Source organism: Periplaneta americana, chromosome 8, assembly GCF_040183065.1.
Source record: "Periplaneta americana isolate PAMFEO1 chromosome 8, P.americana_PAMFEO1_priV1, whole genome shotgun sequence".
In the NCBI taxonomy this organism is placed as follows: domain Eukaryota; kingdom Metazoa; phylum Arthropoda; class Insecta; order Blattodea; family Blattidae; genus Periplaneta; species Periplaneta americana.
The window spans coordinates 127,543,411-127,551,581 of NC_091124.1; the positions used below are offsets into that span (position 1 = coordinate 127,543,411).

Below are 8,171 nucleotides of genomic sequence, written 5' to 3' on the forward strand. Positions count from 1 at the left end.
AGTAAAAAAATCTACTTATCCTAAGTGGTTTTCAAACTCGCTTCGTTTACTCATAAAGAAAAAAAATAATGCTCACAAGAATTTAAAAAAATCCAACTCTGATTATCATTATCTTATCTTTTCTTCCCTTAGAAAACAAGTAAAAAATAAGATAAAATCTGATAAATTACTTTGGCTCCAATCTATCGATAGAAATTTGAAAAATGAGCCTAAGAAATTTTTGAAGTATGTAGAATCATTTCGTAAATCTAAATCCCTGCCTACTGAGTTAATTATTGATGGGGAGCACATCACTGATCAAACTGAGATCGCAAATGCTTTTGCTGATCAATTAAGTCGGTACAAAAAAAGCTCAATCATCTATTTGTTAGTGATTCCATCACTACTGACTGCTTATGTTTACTGGTTATTATGTGTAAAGATGTCTTGAATGTCATTAGGAGGCTTAAGCCCAATAAATCTATGGGAACTGATGGCATACCTAATTTCATTATTAAAGGTTGTTCTCAAATTCTTATTCCTCTATTAACTTTTATTTTTAATCTTAGCCTTAGAACAGGTATTTACCCTTCTTTATGGAAGGAAGCGTCTGTCATTCCGATATTTAAAAAATGGTAATAAACATACTGTTAATAATTACAGACCTATTTCAATACTAAATAACTTTTCAAAAATTTTTGAAAAAATTATTCACAAACATGTTTCATTTTATGTTAAATCTAAATTAAATCCCGCTCAACATGGCTTTCTAAAAGTAAATCTACAATGACGAATTTGGTCAATTATCTCAATCTTATTATGCCTACAGTTGAATCCCAAGGCCAAATTGATGCCATTTATTTTGATTTCAGTAAAGCATTTGATGTTGTTCCTCATCAAATCTTAATAAGTAAATTAAATCAGTTTGGACTTTCCATTAATTTAGCTGGTTTGAAAACTATTTAACCAACAGACAATCTTGTGTTCAGTTGGGAAACTCTCTCTCTGATCCTTTCACTACTCTTTGTGGCGTTCCACAGGGTTCCACCTTAGGTCAGTTATTATTCTTGCTTTTTATGATGACATTTGTAAGCCAATCTGTTCCCATTATCTTCTCTTTGCCGATGATTTAAAAATATTTAGGAAAATTAATAGTCTTGCTGATTGTCATTTACTTCAAAATGATATACATGCCATTCAACGTTGATCTGATTATAACGGTATGAAAATTAATATTTCTAAAACATGCATTATCTCTTTCTCTAGGAAGACAAATACATTAAAGTTTGACTATTCGCTATCGAATGCCGCCATAATCAGGAAGGACTGTATAAAGGATCTCGGTATATTTTTTGATTCTAAATTGTACTTTCATGAACATGTTGATCATTTGTTTAACCATTCACTAAGAATGCTTGGTCTCATTAGGTCTATACTTATTACTTTTCCTCTCCTGATACACTACTTACATTATATTATGCTTTAGTAAGGTCTAAATTAGAATATGCATCTGTTGCGTGGAACTCTATTACTTCAACTGATTCAGCTAAACTAGAAAATATCCAAAGAAAATTCCTTTCTCTTTGTGCGTTCAGATTTGTACCTAACTCCTCTTCTTTAAATTATGAACTATCTAGTAAATATTTTAACTGCACCAGTCTGTATTCGAGACGTCAGGATATTGATTACACTTTCTTTAATAATGCTATTAATGGTGTCATTGATTATGATTCTTTTATACATAACACCTACCTTAGAATTCCTGTGAAAGGTTTTCGTGGTCAAAGAATTTTCTTCACTAAATTATTTAAATCCCTTTCTCCAATAGCCAGGTGTATTAAAAGTGCTAATTTGCAAGATCTGATTTGATTTTACTCATGCATGATATATACTTATTATTTAATATCTTTTATTATTTGTTAGATATTGCCATTTATTTTGTTGCATTTGGTGAATGATTAATGTTGACCATTATATTGATTGTATTTCATCTCACTGTCATTTCTGTCATTCATTCTCTTAATCAATAATTGTTGTCTTGTTTTGTTTTTTATTTTGTGCTAAACTGTAATTGGCTTTGTGCTGTTGTTTTGCACATTAATATTCGAAATAAAAAATAAATTAAATAAATAAATAAATAAATAAATTATTATTATTATTATTATTACAATTTTTACAATAGTGTAGATAATATTGTTGTATATTATACACTAATATTACATGACAAGCTAATACCTAGGGCTAAATGACAGATGTGAGCAGTATGGGTTGAAGATAAATACAAATAAGACGAAGACTATGGTATAGGAAGAAAAATAAAAATGATAACCTTGCGAATTCTAAATGAGGCAGTAGAACAAGTGGACAGTTTCAAATACTTGGGGTATACTATAAGCAGTAACATGAGCTGCTTCCATGAAGTCAAAAAGAAGCTTTTAATAGAAAAAAGGAGCAGAAACATGGACATTACGACGAATTGAAGACAAGCGAATAGAAGCATTTGAAATGTAGATATGGAGAAGAATGGAACGTGTGAAATGGACAGAAGAATAAGAAATGAAGCTGTGTTGGAAAGAGTGGGTGAAGAAAGAATAATGCTGAAACTGATTAGGAAGAGGAAAAGGAATTGGTTGGGTCACTGGTTGAGAAGAAACTGCCTACTGAAGGATGCACTGGAAGGAATGGTGAATGGGAGAAGAGTTTGGGGCAGAAGAAAAGATCAGATGATAGACGACATTAAGATATATGGATCATATGAGGAGACAAAGAGGAAGGATTGAAGAAAGCTGGCTTTGCAGTGAAAGACCTGCCCTTGGGCAGAACACTGAATGAATGAATGATGAATGAATGAATGAATGAATGACTGAATATTTTAATTAAATTTTCATTACTATAATTCGGTAATTATGGAGTTTGACTACTGGGTGGATTTTTAAATAAGGACTCTTGATTATAGGGTAGTTTTATAAGATGAAAACAGTGTTTTGCTTTTTATTTGTCGGAAATGACGGGAACATGTTTTTTTTTTGTGTTTTTTTTATTAATTTATTACGATTTATACGGATGAATTTGGCAGGCTTTGTGGTGACTGGTGGGTTTGAGTGGGGGTGGTTGTGACTGGCTACTGGGGTGGGGAGTTCGATTGGTCGATCCATTGCAGTATTGAAGGATGTGTCTTTTGTCTCGACTTCGGTCGAAGTGGATCGTGTCTTGTGCGCAGGATGTAGAATGAGTGAAATAGAGTTTATTAGATTGAGGGAAGAAGAATTTCGCGAGTTCTTAATTAATCATGGTGTGTTATCTGATAGTTGTGCGTGTGGCATTTGTGGAGATATTTTGAAAGCAGATTGGAAGAGGAAGTGTTTTAGGTGTCAAAGAAGAGTTAGTGGTTTGAGGGGGGGTTGTGATTTTAATTGGTTGCTGAGTGGTGGAGTTCGACTGATCGATCGATTGCAGTATTTGAGGCTGTCTTTTGTTTTTTTTATTTGGGTTTTGGATGGCAGTGGATGGACGTCTGATGCAGTGGCAGAGTGGTTGTACATCTTGCATATACGAAGGTTAGGTTTGGTTAGTTTAGGTTTTTATTAACCTAGTCGTCCCAAGAATAATCATGGTTTGTTATCTCATAGTTGTGCGTGTGGGAATAGTGTGGATATTTTGAAAGCAGATTGGGAGACCCTAATATTCACCACTTCACGTCTAATTGATAAGTTGCAGAGCTTATTATATTCGCTGGTAGTTATGGATTTTTTTTTCAAACTTCCATTTTCGCCTTATTTTATCGTCGTAAAAACGATAGAAATACTTTCAATTGTTGGAAATGACCTATAATGTGTCCTTAGATTAGGTTAGTTTAGGTTGTAGTTCATTTCCGACAAATAAAAATATTTCTATCGTTTTTACGACGGTAAAATACGGAGAAAATGGAAGTTTGGAAAAAATTGTCCAAAAGTAGTCAAACTCCATAATTACCAAAACATTACATCTAACATATCTATTTGTGCAGCCTATCACCTTTCCGATTTCTTCCCAAATATTTTCCCACCGCAATAGGTTACGGTAAGGCTGGTTCACAATAAACCGGGAACGGAAACGACGAGAACGGAAATGTTAAAATAAGTGTATTTCCATTCTCGTTCTCCTTATCATTTCCGCTCCTGGTTTATTGTAAACCAGCCTATAATTGTTGTCCAACAAATCATAGTGTTCTTTGTAATCTTCCACTGTTAAAATTAATTCATCATCTCGTGTTGAATGGGAAAGTACTGAGAACATCCTAAATACCTTTTGCTGAACACTAGCAAAGACCTATGAATGCTGACGATCACCATCCGCTGTCCCTAAAATTTCCGCTAGGGTCGTGTCGCGAGAATTTTGTCCGTCAGAACCAGCAGCCGATTGCTTCCATTTGGACAAACAAGTGTATACAGTTTAAAAAAACAAGCATAGCCTACATACATATGTCACAAAATATTTCCTCTTCGTTCTGTTCTGGTCAGTTCGTGCCAGTGAGCATAAAGGTTTGTTCACAATAAACTAGGAACGGAAATGACGAGAACGGAAATATTGTTAAAATAAATCTATTTAAATGTGAGCATTCACAATTAACTTTCATATTCCTGTTCCCCGGCTCTGGCAAGCTTCTCGTTAATTGCGAATGCTCACATTTAAGTAGGGTACATATGTTTTTAACAATATTTCCGTTCTCGTTCCCGTTTCCGGTTTATAGTGGACTAGCCTTTAACCTTTATTGGCGTCCCGACAAAAATTACGGAGACGCCGGACACCTAGGCAAAAAAAAAAGGTGACTGTCTTTTTTTTTTTTTAAAGCGCAAGGCCATATTCACTTCCCAGTATGATGTGGCGCTTCCCATTTCTTCCACTTGGTGGTTCCCGACTTGGCGTATAGCCTAGCAGGGACGGCAATACATGCAAACGAAATGATACTAAACGTGAGGAATGTTCATAGTCTATGCAGAGACAAAGACAAAGGGAGAAAATAGGGGAGATTGAAAAAAGCTTGGTTTGCAGTGAGACTTGCCCTTAGGCAGAAAACAATGAATGATTTTTTTTTATTTTAGTTGGTTATTTAACGACGCTGTATCAACTAACTTACGGAACTAGGTTATTTAGCGCCGATGATGAAATTGGTGATAGCAAGATATTTGGCGAGATGAGTCCGAGAATTCGCCATAGATTACCCTGCATTCACATTGCGGTTGGGGGAAACCTCGGAAAAAATCCAACCAGGTAATCAGCCAAAGCGGGGATCGAACCCGCGCCCGAACGCAACTTCAGACCGGCAGGCAAGCGCCTTAACCGACTGAGCCACGCCGGTGGCTAACAATGAATGAATGTGAGAAATGTTACTTTAGGTTTATAGTATTATGTAACAGGTTAGGTTAGATTAGGTGTGTAGCATTATGTGAAAGGTTAGGATAGGTGTATACATGAGCGGTTAAGTTAAATTAAGTGTAGCATTGTGTACGAGGTTTCCCACAGTTGGTGACATTGAAAACACCATCATATTTATCAAATTTATACTACTCCATACTATAAATTCCAGCAATTTTCAAGGTAGCTTATTTAAGAAATATTTTGTAGTGGCGCTTATATAATGAACCTTTACCAAATAATGTAGGCTATTGTATTATGCAATACTTCTTTATAAGCAAGTCTGGGGTTTCCTTTAACAACCAATATTATAACAATGACAAATCATGTTCTACAAGTAACTTGCTAAACGATTCTGATTTCACAGTCCGTTCTCTGTTTCTCCTCTCTAATGTAGGCCAAGCTTAGCATCGGTATACCAGTAAAATATTTTCTACTCTAATGTTTTCCTACTCCCTTGTCACGTAAAGTTCTAATGTTTGTATGGGGCTACACTTCTTTTTATCCTCTCAGGGCTACACAAATACGCCTCCTAATAGCAAGAAAAAGTTCAACCGTATTTAACCATACGAATATTTTCTGTTGGCAATGTCATCTTAAGAATTACTGTCTTCTTTGATTAATAAAATTCCCACAATTCTTCACGTCTAGAGATAATTACTGGCTCGTTAACATTGTTTTGCATTACACATACCAAATAGGGTTATAATAAACTGAAAACATGTAAATTATCTGTCAATTTACAAGAGTAACTCGTATGTGGTAACTAATAACAATGACATACCTTTACTTGCTATTCCAATACCCACTCTTCAATTTCAAAAATTACTTCCTTAACAATCAAGGGAAAAGTACACAATTTCAGATGAACTCAATGTATACAATACAACGGCACCAATTCACGTCATATCCAAGTATCACAATTGCGCCAAATTCAGATTTTGTCAGTACTGTATTTCACTGCAATGAACATAAATCTACATTTACAAAAATGAAGTGAGACGGATATCATATCATACACAACCAACAGATCAAAACACAACCACAAAACAAATGGCCAAAACGTCAACCTTCTATTTCATATCACTGGTCAAAACAAATGTAACCTAGTACCACAGTCTAATACATACAGTCACGAAACTTCAACACTTTTTCTGCCAACATTCGCGACACTAGCGCCCAAGCGGCAGGCAAGGCACTGGTCATAGTCTCGTTCAGCCAGCACGTGCTTTAAAGAGATGAGAGATGTTATAATAACGTTTTAATCATGCATCGGAATAAAGGCAATGTGTGCAATGACGAAAATTGCAGTAACAAGTTTAAATCTCCGAATTTGTCGTTCTTCAGATTCCCTAAAGACCAAGAGAAAATCATAACTCAGGAATAACCAATAATCCACGTTGTAGGTAGCCTACGTATTGTGTTCTATAAAACATTTTTAGTTATCTGTTACCTATTTATATGTCAGGAAGGAGAGTTTAAATAAAAACAAAGTAAATACCTGTTACAGTATGTGTAAATGTGTAACCATTCCGATTTTGGATAATGTATCTACAGTTTTTAATGCAAGTAATTCCATACTTTTTGTATTCGTGTTTTTTTTTTCTATATATTTTTCAAAAGTTGAACGTTATATTGCATTCAAGTAGGGATTATGGTGTTAATTTTTCAAGAATTCAGGGAGTTTTGTAATCCTTTTGCAAAATATTCACTTCTTCAATAAATCCAGACTGTGTCGATAAATTTCTGACGTGTTGGTGTAGATTCATGTGGCAGACGTATTAAGTTCTCAAGAGCCTTTTTAAATTTAATATAAAAAGCAATCTTTTCTGTAATAATTTCCATGACTGTTATTGGTGTTGATTTTACATTCCCAGTGATTATTTGAGCCGTTCAGAGCAGAAGTGGTGTAAGTCAAAATTAGGTAATGAGAAAGAATTACGTTTATTCTCAGCTTCTGAAACTTGTAGATTAACTGCATGTGAAATTCTTCTAGGATTCTAAAGTAAAATTAATAAGAATCATATACATTTACTGTATAGCATAAAAATATAAAATAAATTACGCAAAACCCGTTTTCTGATATGTTATCATATGTCGTGTGCACACTTTTAACTTGCCTGCCGCTAGAGGGCTACTGTCGCGCCAGCTGTCAAATGTTGGCATATTTTATACGTATGAGTTGCGTGACTGTAAGTATTAGACTGTGCTAGTACTGTCGTGTCGGGTCATCTTTCACAGCTCATTTCAGTTCAGATTTTGTGTTGCTTGGAGGTGTCACGTTAATACATACTGTCACCGCTCGAGCGCTGTTCGCGTCCAAGAAAGATATACAAGAAAATAGAGATGGCATAAACTGTTATTTTTAAGAAACAGTTTCGACTGTCTGTAACTGTTTCACGAACGAAGCTGTTCCAAAATAACAGTGTTCCAACTGTTTCAACTTCTCATGTGCTTCGCGAACATGTTTCAAAGCCCTTGAATCGTCTTTAAATCAGCTGTTCAGTGTATTATCACAGTCTAAGACATACAGTCACGAAACTTCAACACTTTTTCTGCCAACATTCGCGACACTAGCGCCCAAGCGGCAGGCAAGGCACTGGCCATAGTCTCGTTCAGCCAGCACGTGCTTTAAAGGGATGCGAGATGTTATAATAACGTTTTAATCATGCGTCGGAATAAAGGCAATGTGTGCAATGACGAAAATTGCAGTAACAACAAGTTTAAATCTCCGAATTTGTCGTTCTTCAGATTCCCTAAAGACCATGAGAAAATCATAACTCAGGAATAACCAATAA

At 35.1% G+C, this 8,171-nt stretch overlaps 1 protein-coding gene across 1 annotated transcript in view; it reads right to left on the reverse strand.

Annotated features, from left to right (window-relative positions):
- The window catches only part of LOC138705029 (protein lifeguard 2-like), a 90,786-nt gene extending 84,314 nt beyond the window's left edge, over window positions 1-6,472 (reverse strand). Inside the window, exon 1 of the mRNA XM_069833578.1 lies at window positions 6,158-6,472. The gene's annotated coding sequence lies outside the window, so the exon portion shown is untranslated. The remainder of the gene's footprint in view (window positions 1-6,157) is intronic.
- Window positions 6,473-8,171: the final 1,699 nt, after the last annotated feature.